The following is a 15,948-nucleotide window of genomic DNA, read 5'->3' as shown; positions in this document are numbered from 1 at the left end:
TTTTAAATGTAACAAAAGCCTATGTTGCTCAGTAAAGATGCAGCTTATTAATAGTGAAATAATTTCTGAAATTGTTTCTATAGTTTTGTGTCTTAACATGACAAAGGTTTACATACAGAAATACAACTGTTACCTCTTTACAATATCAGTAAAAATTTTTCAGCATCATTAAAGTGTCACAATTATCATCAGAGGTCCTAATAGTCCCATTGCTAAACATAGGACTCTTCTAAGGCCACTTGGTACAATTAATAACAACATGAAAAAACCTTTTAACTAGAAAATTTTGTAGACGTCTGACTTTAGTGTATGCTTTTAATATGTCATTTTCAAACGTCAAAACAACTGTTGATGTTATTTTGAATCAAATACATTGCCTCTTAACCACTGCAAAATATAGAAGTTAACTGACTGAACCAACGATGTACTAGTCACACAACGCTACCAATAGTCGAGTAATGTATTTCATAGTACGGCCGCTGAAAGTTGTCCGTGACTGCAATATTTTACCAGCAAATACATTGCTAAGTATTGTTTAATTTCCGAGCCATAGACTGGGTGCGTAATCTAATAGTCACAAAACGATATTCTATTCGTGGGATGTATTGCGCTACTAGTACCTAAGAGCCATCGTACATTGTCAAGGTTGTGGGCAGTAGACTGTCCGATTTTACACAGTGTATGCCTTTAATATGTCATTCCCAAACACCAAAGCGACTGTAAATGTTATTTTGCACAAATACATTGCCTATTAACCACTACAAATTTTAGAAGTGGAATCACTGGACCAACAATGTACTAGTCACACAACGCTACCAATAGTCGAGTAATGTATTTCATAGTACGGCCGCTGAAAGTTGTCCGTGACTGCAATATTTTGCCAGCAAATACATTGCTCTTTTACTATTGTTTAATTTCCGAGCCAACAAACTGAATGCGTAATGTAATAGTAACACAACGATATTTTATTCGTACGATGTTTTGTGATAGATGTTAGGGTGTTTTTCCACTATGTGTTTGTTGTGGATGCATTTTGCTTCCACCAATCATATTCATTGGTACACATAGCATAGCACTATGGAAACTGACTCGGCTAAGCTATGTTTTTTATGTGGAAAGATGTTATCATCTGAGGTCCTAATAAAAGTCCACTACTAAACACAAGTATCTTTTGAGGTGTACCACATTAACAACAACGCAAATAAACGTTTTAATCAGAAAACTGTCAGGCCGACAGTAGACTGTCCCATTTTACACAGTGTTTGCCTTTAATATGTCATTTCCAAACAATAAAGCGACTGTTAAATTTATTTTTTATCAAATGCATTGCCTCTTAACCACAGCAAAATATAGAAGTTAACTGACTGGACCAACAATATATTAGTCACACAACGGTACCAATAATCGAGTAGTGTATTTCATAGTACGGCCGCTGAAAGTCGTCCGCGACTGTAATATTTTGCCAGCAAATACATTGCTCTTCAAGTGTTGTTTAATTTCCGAGCTAACAAACTGAGTGCGTAATGTAATAGTAACACAACGATATTTTATTCTTGCGATGTATTGCGCTACTAGTATCTAAGAGTCGTCGTACATGCTTAGGTGCTTTTCTACCAGAGATGTGCTATGTAGCTATGCTTCGAAGACGTAATAGCTAAGCTGATTTGTGACTGTTTGTTAGCTATATGCGAGGAAAATGCGCGGTATTGATAGTAGGGAAGTCATCCATAGCACAAATTCATAGCACGCATTTTTCCAAATAAAAACATTGCTTAGCTGAGTCCGTTTCCACCAGTGCTAAGCTTTTATTACTATTAGCTTCTGTTGGTAATAACTGAACTTGATGCAAGTAAAACGATTCATTGTGTGGTTATTTAACATTGATGAGTAGTAAAATCTAAGCAAGCCTGCAATGTAATAGAAATTATGCAATTTTCTTTTTTTTATCGTTGCCCCACATTAGGATTTTCTCCTGTGTCGTGGGTGCGTTTACAAACATACAATTTCACATGCACATGACACCCAGACCAGAAACAACAATTTTGTGGATCACACAAAGAGTTGCTCCGTGCGGGAATCGAACCCGCTACACGTTGCACGGCAGCCAGTTGCCCAGCCACCGCGCCAACCATGCAGTCGAAATATAAGCATAGACTTCCAAGGAATTGTGTTTCTGAATAAAATTCGAAATAACTTTAGACCTTTTCTCACAATCCGACTAGCCACACAAATATACAGTAACACAAACCTCTACTTTAGAATATTCGCAACTACTTAACTGTAAACGTACAACTTTCGAAAAGTTTTTCGGAATCAATTAAATGCCTTAGTTATCATCTCAGGTCCTAATAAAGGTCAACTGCTAAACACAGGCATCTTTTAAGGCGTACCACGATTACAACAACGCGAACAAACCTTTTAACCAGAAAAGTATCAGTTCGGCAGAAGACTGTCCGATTTTTCACAATGTTTGCCTTTAATATGTCATTTTCAAACTCCAAATCTTTTGTAAATGTTATTTTGCAGCAAATACATTGCCTCTTAACCACTGCAAAATTTAGAAGTTAACTGACTGGACCAACAATGTATTAGTCCCACAACGCTACCAATAGTTGAGTAATGTGTTTCATAGTACAGCCGCTGAAAGTCGTTCTCGACTGTAATATTTTACCAGCAAATACATTGCTCTTTAAGTATTGTTTAACTTACGAGTCAACAAACTGAATGCGTAATGTAATAGTAACACAACGATATTTTATTCTTGCGGTGTATTGCGTTACTAGTACCTAAGAGCCATCGTACATTGTCAGGGTGCTTTTCCACCAAAAATGTACTATGCTACGTTGCTGTGGATGCATTTAGCTTCCACCAATCATGATAATATTCATTGGTACATATAGCATAGCACTGGTGGAATCAGACTCAACTAATTTATGTTTTGTTTCTATGGAAAGATGCGTGCTATACTAGTAGATGGCTGCTCTACTATCGTTACATTGCATACTTGAGGTGCGCATCTTCCTCGCATTGCTACATAATAATTATAGTATCAGTGAAAATAGTCACATAGTTTCACTGCTTAGCTATTAAATCTTCGTAGCATAGCTACATACCACATTTTTGGTGGAAAATCACCCTTTTTAAGGGGGGAAAATTATCCAATGAACAGCTGTCTGTACTTTGTGTAAATCCAAAATTTCAACTATGTGATTCACATTCAACTAAGGCATTTTCGGAATAAATTAAATGCCTTAGTTATCATCTCAGGTCCTAATAAAGGTCCACTGCTTAACACAGGTATCTTTTAAGGTGTACCACAATATCAACAACGCGAAAATACCTTCTAACCAGAAAAAAATCAGTTCGGCAGTAGACTGTCCGATTTTTCACAATGTTTGCCTTTAATATGTCATTTCCAAAAATCAAAGCAACTGTAAATATGATATTGCAGAAAATACATTGCCTCTTAACCACTGCAAAATATAGAACTTAACTAACTGGACCAACAATGTACTAGTCACACAACGCTATCAATAGTCGAGTAATGTATTTCATGGTACGGCCGCTGAAAGTCGTCCGCGACTGTAATATTTTGCCAGCAAATACATTGCTCCTCAAGTATTGTTTAATTTCCGAGCCAACAGACTGGATGCGTAATGTAATAGTCACACAACGACATTTTATTCATGCGATACTAAGAGAGAGAGATAGTAACTAAGACACTGTTAGGGTGTTTTTGAGAGGACCACTCGTAGTTCATATATTCTCATAGTTCTCGTCGATATATTCTCGTAGTTCTTATATACTCGATATTTTATTCGTGGTATTGCACCACGAGTACCTAAAAGCCGTTGTTACATCGATTTTTATTTTTTTTTATTTTTTTTCAGGGGGGAAAATCATCCAATGACTTCTCTCGCTAGGGCAAAGCGAGAGGGAGTGTCAGACTCTTACTGACTAAAAACCACCCCGTTCCTTCTCTTGCTTGTCGAGCCGGAGCCCCGGTAAACCCGCTAGGTAGTCCGCAGCTCCGGATTAAGCATCAGCCCTACTGGGCCCCATCACGCACGGGTTTGGTTCTGGTCGGGCGGCGAGCTACCCTTGCTCGCCGTCCGCAGACTCGCACTTACGGTGGCCGGAGATCGTCACGCGATCCCCGACGCCGGGTGCTTTTTAACCAGAGATGTACTATGTAGCTATGCTTCGAAGTCGTAATAGCTAAGCTGTGAAATTTAGTGACTGTTTCCACCAATAATAGTAACATTCAGGAATAGAATAGATTAAAAAAACCTGTGATGTAGTACAAAATATTGGATAAAATCATAAATTTTATAATTTTTAGCTTCTGGTAGTGATAATTGAGTTTAGCGCCATCTGCTGTTACCTTTTGGTACTACTTAGGTACAAAACAGCGTTTCAAACTAGACAAACTAGGTGGCGCTGTGGTACTTAAACTGACCTTTAACTGTTACATAATAATAGTCAGTTTCAAATAAGTTAGGAACACTCAAGATAATCAAATGGATACTATAACATTAGATGCAATCAAAATACTGCTAATCTTGTACAAAGAAAGTTTTACCATGTCACTGTCAAGAACACTATCAGTTGCGTAAAGTTCGAGTCGTTTAGAATCGATATATTATTCAGTTTACAAATACGGTTAAACTGTCAAACATAATAAGTTAAAAAGTATCAGAACTAGGAGATAACTAGGAACAAATACCAATAAAGTAAAAACACTTAACTGCTTAGCCAAAAGAGGCTTGCATAAAAATCTCGGATAGCAAAAGATGTCTTTATCCTCTTCAGGCTCTTTGAGATGACATTTTAAACTTGCCAAATATATTTGAGAACTCAGCCACGTATTATATGTTTAGTTATATCAAAACTAGAAGTAAGTTTGTTGCATCAGTTATTTGATTATCTTGAGTATCCCTAACTATTTGACAATGACTATACAGGGCAATAAAAATAATAATATGGGCACGAAGGCGCCACCTAGTTCGGTTTGCTGTAAGCTCTACGTAGTCTTGTCTTTAAAAAGTAAGTGATACCAAGGGATACCAACAGATGGCGTTGAACTCAAAACAACATAAACAACAAAATATAGTCCAAGTAGAATGTCCAAAAATGTATGGAGTAAAAACCCAGGATCGATTAAAATAATGTATGAATGGTATATGCCATATTCAATAACTGTTTCAGATTAAACCAAATCACCAAGAAAAAGTCCAGTTTATCATGATCTCACATTGCATGATCTTTCTGAAGATTTAACGATTAGTTTATACTGGTTTATGAACAAAATTGCTTCAGATTTTCAGATCTTGTGGGCTTGGGGTTTGCTTGCATTTTCTTTTCATTAGTAAGTAGTCAGTATTCATGTGCTCTATTAAATTGAATTGTAATAGTTTGCCTACTGCTGGATGGAACGCCAATTGCTACGAATCGTACAAATCTCCTTCGCTTCATCAACAGTCATCAGTCTTTTCATGCATGCTCTTTGGTTAAGGGTACTATCAATTTAGCCCTTCTTTAATGTAATAGCTCATAAATAATTTTAATCGATACCGATTTTCTTTTTAGGGACATCCTCTTTAGATCACATTTATAACAAAGATTAGATATTACAATTCCCAGAGTGTGTAATTTTTTTGTAAAATCTTCAAAATACATATACATTTCTAATAAGTGTTTTTTTTTATTGAGTTTGTGCCATTCTTGGATTGTAATATAAATATAACTTGTTTAGGTATAATCTAGATACTATTTGATGGATTACCTGTACGTTGCTGCTGAAAGGAGCTGATTAAAAAAGACTATAATAGACGGACGTATGGACTCGTCTGTGGAGCTCTAATAGAAAGAGACACATAATATGAGTAATGTGGAAGACAAATATTTTGACAGCAACTAATATTGACTAACGCATGTTACTTACGCAACCCATGTTTATCTATAAGAAATCGATTGCAAACCATCACCAGTTTACTGAGACCCCCCTCGTAATATTAAACTCTTTGATTCTATTACGAAGGGCAGAGGTCCAGCCCTAAGACTGGGTAGTTCGGGACAACCAATTTCAAAAGACCCCTGTTTTTTAAGGATCTGTAGAGTGAAAGGGGTCTTGTAATGGTGGACGTTACCAATGTGTAGCCACACCTTAGTTTGAGCTGCAGGTGGCGTGTGTGGTTAAATAACAATTTGTTTGATGTGTTAAACGTCAATTAATTATAGTAGCTGGTCATCCTGCTTTTGTTTATGTTTGACATGCAGCGGCAGCTGGTTTTTTGTGGTGAAGTTAGGGTGTTTTTGCTCGAGAGATGATCTATGATTTAGATCTGACGTTGCTGTGAATGCGTTTGGCTTCTACCAATCATATTCATTGGTACACATAGCATAGCACTGGGGCAAACGGACTCAGCTAAAAAAGCTATGTTATTTTATAAGGAAAGATGCGTGTTATGGATGCCTACTATGGACGCGTGCTATGTACCCGTGCTATGAACGCGTGCTTCCCTACTATTGATACAATATACTATTGATACATCGTATACTGGAGCTGCGCATTTTCCTTGCATAGTTAATTAGTATCAGTGGCAACAGTCACATAGTTACACAGCTTAGCTAATACATCTTCGTAGTATAGCTACAGATCACAACAGACTCTGGTGGAAAAGCACCATTAACCTATAGTTAGATGAATTTAGTATTTCTCCTTTCAATGGTTCAAATGTGGGGACATTTGCAGTATCAATAACAGCCTCCAAGTGGCCAATGCTTACCCTAGAGCACCTTACTACGTTATATTACAACAATGTTAAAACACATGAAAATTGTACTTTTTGAGCACTGCTTCTTTGTGCATTCGATTGGCACTAAAGTCAGGCCAGAGGCTCTCACCAAGGACGGCAAAAATTTGGGCACAGACACCACAAACGTCCTGTAGATAACATTATCCAGCGGCTGTACCTACTCTGTACATACAAGTTACTGGATCATACCAAACGAGTCTTTTCCAGCACTGTAAGGAAGGACAGTGCCAAAAAACAAACATCGATTAAAATCATTTATGAACAATATAATAAACATTACGGTGTTAGTTTTGGATGTTGGCAGCAACATAATTATTATAATTTTGTATAACAGGGCACGTGATTAACAGATTTATTCTTTTGCTTCTGTGGTTGTTACAAGAGAAAGACATGAAGAATACAGATATACAATTATAATTACGAGAATTACAGGCCAACTCTAAAACAATTATAAACTGACTTTGTTTTTTATTACTTAGGGATGGTTTAGTCGAAAACTATTATTTGGGATATGCTATGTGTTACCTTGTGCCTTGCCACACATAAATTATTTTAATCGATTCTGGGTTTTTGATAACAATGATCCGTAGTCTAATTAACTATAACTCATCAGCTAATCAGAAGACGGTTTGAAATTTAACCAGTCTCTTGGTTTGTCAAATGTAGATGCAAATCGAGTTCAATAGAAAAATGAAAAACGTAATACGATCATTTAATGGTAAGCAAACAGCGGCGGCGCCTCGACCATGGAAACCGACAATACTAAAGAAGTTATAACCAGATTGTAGGACTTGCAATGTCATTACAACTGCAGGGTCGGGGGATTTATTGCTGACACTTAACTGGTATTAAACAAATATTACATCAAAACATATATCAATCCGTTGACTTCATCGCGGTTTACAATTGTGATTAAATACCAATTTATCTAAGGAGCAAGTCAGATAGTAGAACATAAAATATATACAAACAGTACTACATAACCGTTGGTAATAGAGTGGGTAGAAAAGAAATGTCACCACATGAATAATAAGTATTTAAAAACGGTGAGCATTAGTCGTTATCGCCTGTAGGCGTTAAGGAGGGTGGGAGGGCCCGCCTCACGCACCCTCCGATTATGGCCCTTCATTGAGCTTCACTAATTACCTAGTAGACGTTCTTACTGTCTGTAGAACTGTATTTTGTTTAGGTATTAAAGTAAATATTTTGTAACCTTATTTATAACCTCGCAGATTAAAGTTAGATGAGATGTGAGTGATTCAAATCGTTGATCAAACAGATTCTTTCAAACCAATTAAACCTTTAATACTTTCTCCACCTAATACCATAAGTGTCTTTTAACATGCACCGGTTGCCAGCGGCGCAGTGAAGGACTATGTACTTTATATTTCCCACGTACCGGCGTAATTTGCCCGGCAAGCAGTACGATACACCCAGAGCTGCGGACTGCCTAGCGGGTTACCGGGGCTCCGGCTCGAAACGCAGAAGTAGGAACCAAGGTCGTCACGCCACGTAGTCTACGACCTGCATCCAGTGGACTCGACCGCTTTTTTCTTTTGAGGGGGGACAATCATTAAGTGCCTTCTGCCGAGTGTCAGACTTTTACTAAATAAAACCACCCCGTTCCTACTTTAGCTCTCCGAGCCGGAGGCCCGGCAACTCGCTAGTCCGCAGCGCTGATTGGAGTCTTAGATAATGACTCTAGGATACCATTTTTAAGGGGGAAAATTTTCCAATGATTTCTTCAGCTTTGGTCGAGGCCAATGGAAGTATCAGACTTTTACTGACTAAAAAGCGCCCTGTTCCTACTCCTACCCTTCGAGCGGGAGCTCCTGCTAAGTAGTCCGCACCTCCTGATCAGGTATCAGCCTTCCTGGGCCCCATCTGTGGTGGTCTGATAGCAATTTGAGGCGCGCGTAGAACGCGATGCGTCGCACGCACGGGCACTCTAGGATACCTAAGCCCATGTGTCAATAACCTTAGGTGCTAAAACTCCAAACACAATAGTGTTATTTCTCATTTCATGGAGACCAAACGCGTTTACAGTCGGGACAGCACGCAATGGTGACGTCATTTGTTTAGGCAAGGAAGGATTTCGAAATCGGTAAGTGATTTCATTGTTTTTTTCTTTTTCAAAACATAAGATGACGTCATGACCTTGTAGTCCTTAAGAGGTAGGCAGAGAGGTGCGTACGTTGAATATTTTTTTAGTGTAGCTATAAGTTGTATCTAATAGAGGATCTGTTGTTTTTCTTTTTAGTAACTTATCTTAGGAAATGTATAAAAGTATCGTCATACCTTTCATCCCCAAAGGGGTAGGCAGACGTGCATATTATGGCACGTGATGCCAGTGTACAATGTACACCCACTTTTCAACATTAGAGTCCCATGTTATAGAGGGTAAACCTTATTCTATTTACTGGGCACAATTCCAGTCTCTGTGCTACTAACCAAACAAAGTCCAAAAATAGTTTGTTTGACCCGGGAATCGAACCCAAAACCTGTTGCCCGGCAGTCACACTTGCGACTACTCGACCAATGAGGCAGTCTTATGATACGTTAGATTAGACAACATAGTATTGTTGCTATGTCGTCATATTTGGGTAAGCTGCAACATTACAGTGATTCAACATTCTGTAATACGATTTCTACGTCATGATCGTATGTCAACGCACGTATTGTTGTTTAGTATGCGTATACTATTAAAATATTATTTATATATACTTACTCCAACGCAGGTTCACTTGCTACTTGTCTTCTATTGATAGTAGCGTGATGTTTCATAGCCTATAGCCGTCCTTGATAAATATTGACAAGCCAACGCAAAAATAATTATGAAATTCAAACCAGCAATTCCGAAGAACAGTGCGTTCAAACAGACAAACTTTTATTGTAGTAAATAGTATAAGATGACATAGTATAGATAATCTTATTCAATCTCTAAACTTCTATATAGATAAGCTTTATATAAAAACTGTAAGTTCTAATGTCCTTCACAGCCTTACATTACTGTATTTTACCAATTTTACAATCCAACTACTTTGTTCGTTTGTAAAAATAAAGGATTAAATTTTCAATATCAATTGTCAATTTAATTTATGTGATGAACCTCTTTAATACTTTGGATCTAGGGTAAAAGATTGGGCATCTCTATTCCATAAGATTTAATTTTTATAATTGAACCCGATACCCCAGGTTCAAGAGTCACACTAGCAACCACTCGACTGTCGATGCAGACAGTAGGGAAATCCAAATATTTCTGGTTCCAGTTGTTGTATTGTTTTTACTGTATTGGTAAACATACCCAAAGACTGGAGTGAGCATCGTAAACAGATATCATAACAACGTGACGTCACACCTTTTTAGCCTCGTATTAGTAGGCAGAAGTATAGTATAGAATAGTATAATATTAACTAACTAGCTAGCGGCTTTGGACGCATTTCTGTAGGATAAAAAAATATTTGTTTCATATTTCATCTCGACCCCTTCAGCCATGTTGACGTAATTAAGTAACAAACATACACAAACACGGTTATAAGACTATTAACTTATCACCAGTAGTGTTTTCTTCTCAGTCGCTCAACTCTTGACTGAGTGTTCGTGGTTGTCATGAAGTGGTGGAGGGAGGCCCCCAGTATGCGTCGCACACGGTGAGCCGTCGCACACGGTGAGCCGTCGCACACGGTGAGCCGTCGCACACGGTGAGCCGTGTTCCTGCTTAAGGTATTGCACCAACTGCCTTTCTTTAGTTGGTCCATCGGTTGGATGATCTCCAGTGCAGTAGAGTGGCCTCTAGTTTGCTCTGCACTGAATATAAGCCAGGACGGCTCTATAAAGGTTAGCCAGATGCAACTTTTAGTGCGCATATTCGCAACTGTGTCTCCCATACCACAGGCATTCCACGAGAGAATTTCATTCCATTTCCAGAGAAATTCACGAAGTAAATATTGTTATATTTGTTTAATTCTCGGGCTTTCTTGATGTTCTAGTCAGAATCTAATCTTGGCCCATAAACAGTATCATTCTACAAACGACGTATGTTAGGTACTTACTTTCCACCGACAATGAGTTCAATGTAGTTGTGGGTTTGTATAGAAGGACCTATTGCGGGCTACTCGTCGCGTCGACCCGAAAACCAAACAGATTTAAATTAATATCAAAATAAGATATTAATTAAAGATAGAAATTATTTGAATATGTAGCCGAACAAAAGACGTGCACGACATAAAGCTCAAATTCTGCGGCCAGTGGTCAGGCCCCATTATTCTATCGAAAATATAAAATAACTGTTTTTTCTAACAATGGATACATTGTATTTACAGTTACTCAGTTAACCAAGATATTTGTACTTAGAAAATAAAATAGGATTAAAAAATATAATGGGACTGAGCTGAGCAACGGTTACAAAAGATTTGGCTTCAATTGGAACAATAGATACAATTTAAATCACACTAATATTATAAATTTAAAAGCTTGTTAGAATGCGTAGATCACACAGAAATTACTGAATGAATTTAGATTAAGTTTGGTATACAGACAAGGTATGAGCTGACTTAGGTAATAGGATACTTTTTATCCCACGTGAACGCGAGCAAAGGCGCCAGCTAGCAAAAGCTAGTGAACAATAAATAAAACTGACTTTTTACAAAACCAATATTAATTTCCACGCTAATGTAATCTGGTCTAGAGTCCAAGACGTGAGTTAAACAGTAGGCGAATGTAGCCAGAATTGATCATATATCGTCGCATCGTCAAACGCAACAGCAATTTGATTGTCCTTGCTAGTCCATCCAGTGTCTACTTGGTACAAGTATCGGATAACCTCACCTCACATTCTAGGACGGCTTGACGTGACCTCTTTTGAAAAATTGCCCTCTCAACGCAATCACACTTGAGACTTTGATTTGCCCGTATTGAGAGCACTGCTCCATTTTGCAATGCTTTTTGAGGGCGAAAATAATCCAATGACTTCTCTCGCCTTGGGCAAGACAAGAGGGAGTAACAGACTCTTACTGATTAAAAACCACTGCGTTCCTACTCCTGCTTTTCGAGCCGGAGATCCTTATCTATTCATATAGATTCTAAGATGCAATTTTAACTTCTACCACATTAATGACAACACGGTGGGTGCGGTGCAACTCTGGATGTGATCCACAAATTATTATTTCGAGTAAAATGTCATGTGTATGTGAACTTGTATGTTTGTAGACGCACCCACGACAAAAGAGAAAATCATAGTGTGAGGTAACGTCTATAAAAAAAAAATGATACTTACTTAAAATAGGAAAATGGTTTTTACTATTACGAAAATTCTTAATCATTCTTTGATCACGTTCTATTTTATCATTACGTAACTAATGTGATAAATACCTAGCTACAGTGACAAACAGACTGACGAACAATTCAATTTGATATTTCAAAAAGGTCTAATTCAAGATTAATTAGTAAATAAATGCTTTGACGGATTTACTAAAGGTTTGTACATAGATCTCTGGGAATGCACACAAGACATAAAAATAACGCTATACGTATAAACACAGACGTTAAACGGGCGAGAGCTCCCAGATTAGGGCTAGCCACGCTATAAACGCTCTTACGTACATACACAGACTTACTTATATAGACTCATGAAACACCGCTAACATCCAAAATATAATAGCCAAAGTATCTGAAGGACATGTTTTTAGTAAGACCCATTTTTTATGAGGTTTGGTAATTTATTGATCATATTTTAATATTACGCAAACAAGTATCTAAAATATAGTACTTTGTATACTTTAGACAAATTTTATGTATAAATTCAAAAGTTATTTACATTATTATAACAAGTACAGTCAGCGACAAAGATATGAATGTCGTCTAACTTTGAAGAGTGTTCAACGTCACCTTCAAAAGATAGAGGGCACGATGGCTATCTAAGAGCACAAAGAATCCAAAATGTTGGTAGCAGCCGTAAGCGGAACGTGTCTGCTGAACTCCCATTGAGCCTGGCCGGGATAACCCGCGCATGCTAGGCCCCGCCCCGGGGCGTGGCGCTACCTTCCGGATGCCACCCCCGCAACCCTCCCTTCGTCTCCTACGACCGGACGAGGCACCTCGCTTTTATCCCGGTTTCCTGTCGGTGGACGCTCGCTTTGCTCCGGTCTATCGATTTGTTTATTTTTTTAACAAGACAAATAGGTCAGACGCGTTCCTTCCGAGTACCGTGTTGTGTCCGTGCTGCGTCCGGCGCGTCCCCGGTGCCGTCGGAGTGACCGCGATGAACAGTGTCCGGTGTAGGTGTTGCAACCTCTGCTCAGTGTCTTGTGCCGGAGATGGAGGCTGTTGAATAAAGGTGAGTCGTCTACCGGTGCCGGGGACTGCATCTTGCATTTCCAATTTTGGCGTAGTTTCGTCGAGAACATTATTGTGTATTAAATTGTAAACACATTGTAACACACATGTTCTGTTTCTGAAACGATAAACTTGGAAATTTACTTCTTGAAATAATTAATTATATAGTGATTATTTTTTGGAGGTTGCCAATGCCTTGATGCTGACAACAATAATTCATAATTTCAAAAGTCTGTGTCAAAACATCCTAAACTGACTATATTACTTTTTTCATAAGATCGTTAATTTTATACAGAGCTGAAAATCAGTGAAATCATCTCAAAATTAATCAAGCTAAACGAGCAATTTTTCTAATAGTTCAAATCAGTTTCATCAAGACTGATCCCAAAAAACGTTTAAGTACTAAAAATATTTATGCAACAATGTATAATTTATTTAAATCCGATTGTCTCTCAATCACATCGTGTTGACTATACTCAAAAAGTAAATTATTCCATTGCAAGTTTTTTGTATGTGACATGCCGTGAGATTAAATGAAAGCACACTCAAATACACTCACTAATTATTGTTAAATTGTATCATTATAATAATTACTGATAGCTAAGTAAACTACTTACAGTAACTACTAAACAATATTATTAAATATATCAGAACATCAAATATTGTTGACATTAACATCTATTAAAAAAAATCTATTAGAATGCATGATGTATTAGCAATATCAAATTATTGCCATTGAATCAGCCTCAACAGTACCAACACCAAACTAATGAGAAATATGTAGATCTCAGGAAAGAAAATATGCAAACGGTAATCCATCAAGTCAGCTTAAGATATGCAGCTCTTTTTATAGTAATTTGAGCGAATCATCAATTGATTTTTCCCACCTTATTTGAGGCGAGAGAGAATGACAGACTCTTGCTACTTAATAACTATTCATACTCCTGGTTAGAATCGAAACCTACTTATTCGCCCTGTCTATAGTGGTCTAATGCTGTAATCTAATAGTTCTTTGAAGCGCGTGTAGAAAGCCACGTTCTGAACACTCGACTCTGGTTCTGGTCGGGTGGCGAGCTACCCGTGCTTGCCGTCCGCAAATCCGTGCCAAACTAGTAAGTGCTATTTTGCAGCCTACTAGCCACTTACAACCAGATATTAAATAAATAAAAAGAGTCTAATAATGTATAGAATCCCGATGTTTGAGATTATTAGTAAAAAGGTAGACGCCATACAATGACAACATAATCTTTCCCTGTAAGTGGCCCTAATAATCCTAATGATCCTCTGACAAGATGCATTTGAAATAAATTTAAGAGATCACGTTATGTATCTCATCCTTGCAATCGCCACGCTTGTCTTGCAAGGTGCATTGTGCGCAGTTGTTGAACAATGTATCATTTATATAATGCTAACCGATAAAAAAATTACCAAGTTTAATATATGTAACTAATACTAAAAGTTATCTAAAACCGTTATAAAGTCCAATTTACTGATCTTATTAACAGACCAATCTGGTTTTTTAACAGAAACTCTATAGATATTTAATATAAAAAATCGATTTCAATAAAAAATGCATCCGAATATCACGCTAAACAATATTATTTCGTAATACCTATCGTGAAATATACTAAATGAATTAAAACTAATGGTTTTGCTCACGTAATTATACTGAGGAAAGCTTAACTAATTTCGAGTCACAGAGGAATTTCTCCTCATGAGAAGCTGGTCCGTCCTAGTTGAGTTTTTCTCAGTACATTTATTTTACCGTATTTAATCGTTAATTTTAGTTAACTTAATATTATTATTCCAAATCAATATATCGCTGTCAGTAACCTCCTAACTGTCTCCATGTGTCATTTGAGAGGCAAATCTTAAACTGTTGCGACCAAACCAATTCATGGTACCTACCTCTTCCCGTCGGAGTGAAGTGGAGTCAACGTCTAGATAACTCGGTTACCGAAACAAGGTGAACTGTGCAATTGCTTCAAATCATTTGATTAGAATGCAAGTCTATTGTGGTGTTAGTAGAAGATTAGATATTTTGTGAGAAAAATAAATTCATTGTTAGGTTATTGTTAGGTTAATTCATTGTTAGAACGGTGTAGTGACATCAGAGTAGAATACATTTGTCACAATTCTTAGGGTGCATTTTCACCAGAAATGCGGCTATGCTAAATTGTGAAACTATGTGACCGTTTCCACTGGTACTAAGCTATTTAACTGTGCGAGGAAGGTATGCAGATACGCAGCTCGAGTATGCGATGTAGAGAAGACATCCATAGCACGCGTCTTTCCTTATAAAAAACATAGGTGAGCTGAGTCCGTTTTCACCAGTGCTATGCTATGCTATGTTCATCTCTGGAGTATTAGGGCCTACTGTCTGTCCACGTCGCGTCATTTGACGAATGAACCTACAAATGACAAATGCTAGTACCTTGATTAGAATTAGGCTTGAACCCATTGCATTTGTAGATTGTATGGATTCATCTAAATAAATAAATGTAAATATTACATAATTTAATATTATATAAACTTGTAAATCAGTTCAGTTCCCAAAACCCGTTTATGTGTGGAAATATATTGTAAACTAAGCCTTACGCTTCCATTACATTATATTTTGAACTACTACACCAAATTAAGCACGAACTTCAACCAGCAGCTTCACCCGTGTTCCAGTTAAATAAAAAGTATTCTATCACCCAAATTAGCCCATACCCTGTCTGTAAACCAAATTTCATCGAAATCCGTTCCGTAATTTCAGTGTGATTGACGGACAAACATCCAAACAAACAAACTT

At 37.5% G+C, this 15,948-nt stretch overlaps 1 protein-coding gene across 1 annotated transcript in view; it reads left to right on the top strand.

Moving 5' to 3' along the window:
- The first annotated feature begins 12,942 nt into the window (after positions 1–12,942).
- Positions 12,943–15,948, top strand: part of LOC118263264 (DNA-binding protein D-ETS-3) — a 79,948-nt gene continuing 76,942 nt past the window's right edge. Inside the window, exon 1 of the mRNA XM_035575143.2 lies at positions 12,943–13,152. The gene's annotated coding sequence lies outside the window, so the exon portion shown is untranslated. The remainder of the gene's footprint in view (positions 13,153–15,948) is intronic.

The sequence above is a fragment of the Spodoptera frugiperda genome, chromosome 25 (assembly GCF_023101765.2).
Source record: "Spodoptera frugiperda isolate SF20-4 chromosome 25, AGI-APGP_CSIRO_Sfru_2.0, whole genome shotgun sequence".
Taxonomy (NCBI): Eukaryota; Metazoa; Arthropoda; class Insecta; order Lepidoptera; family Noctuidae; genus Spodoptera; species Spodoptera frugiperda.
The sequence above is the reverse complement of the archived record's forward strand: the minus strand, read 5'-3'. Positions and strand labels throughout refer to the sequence as shown.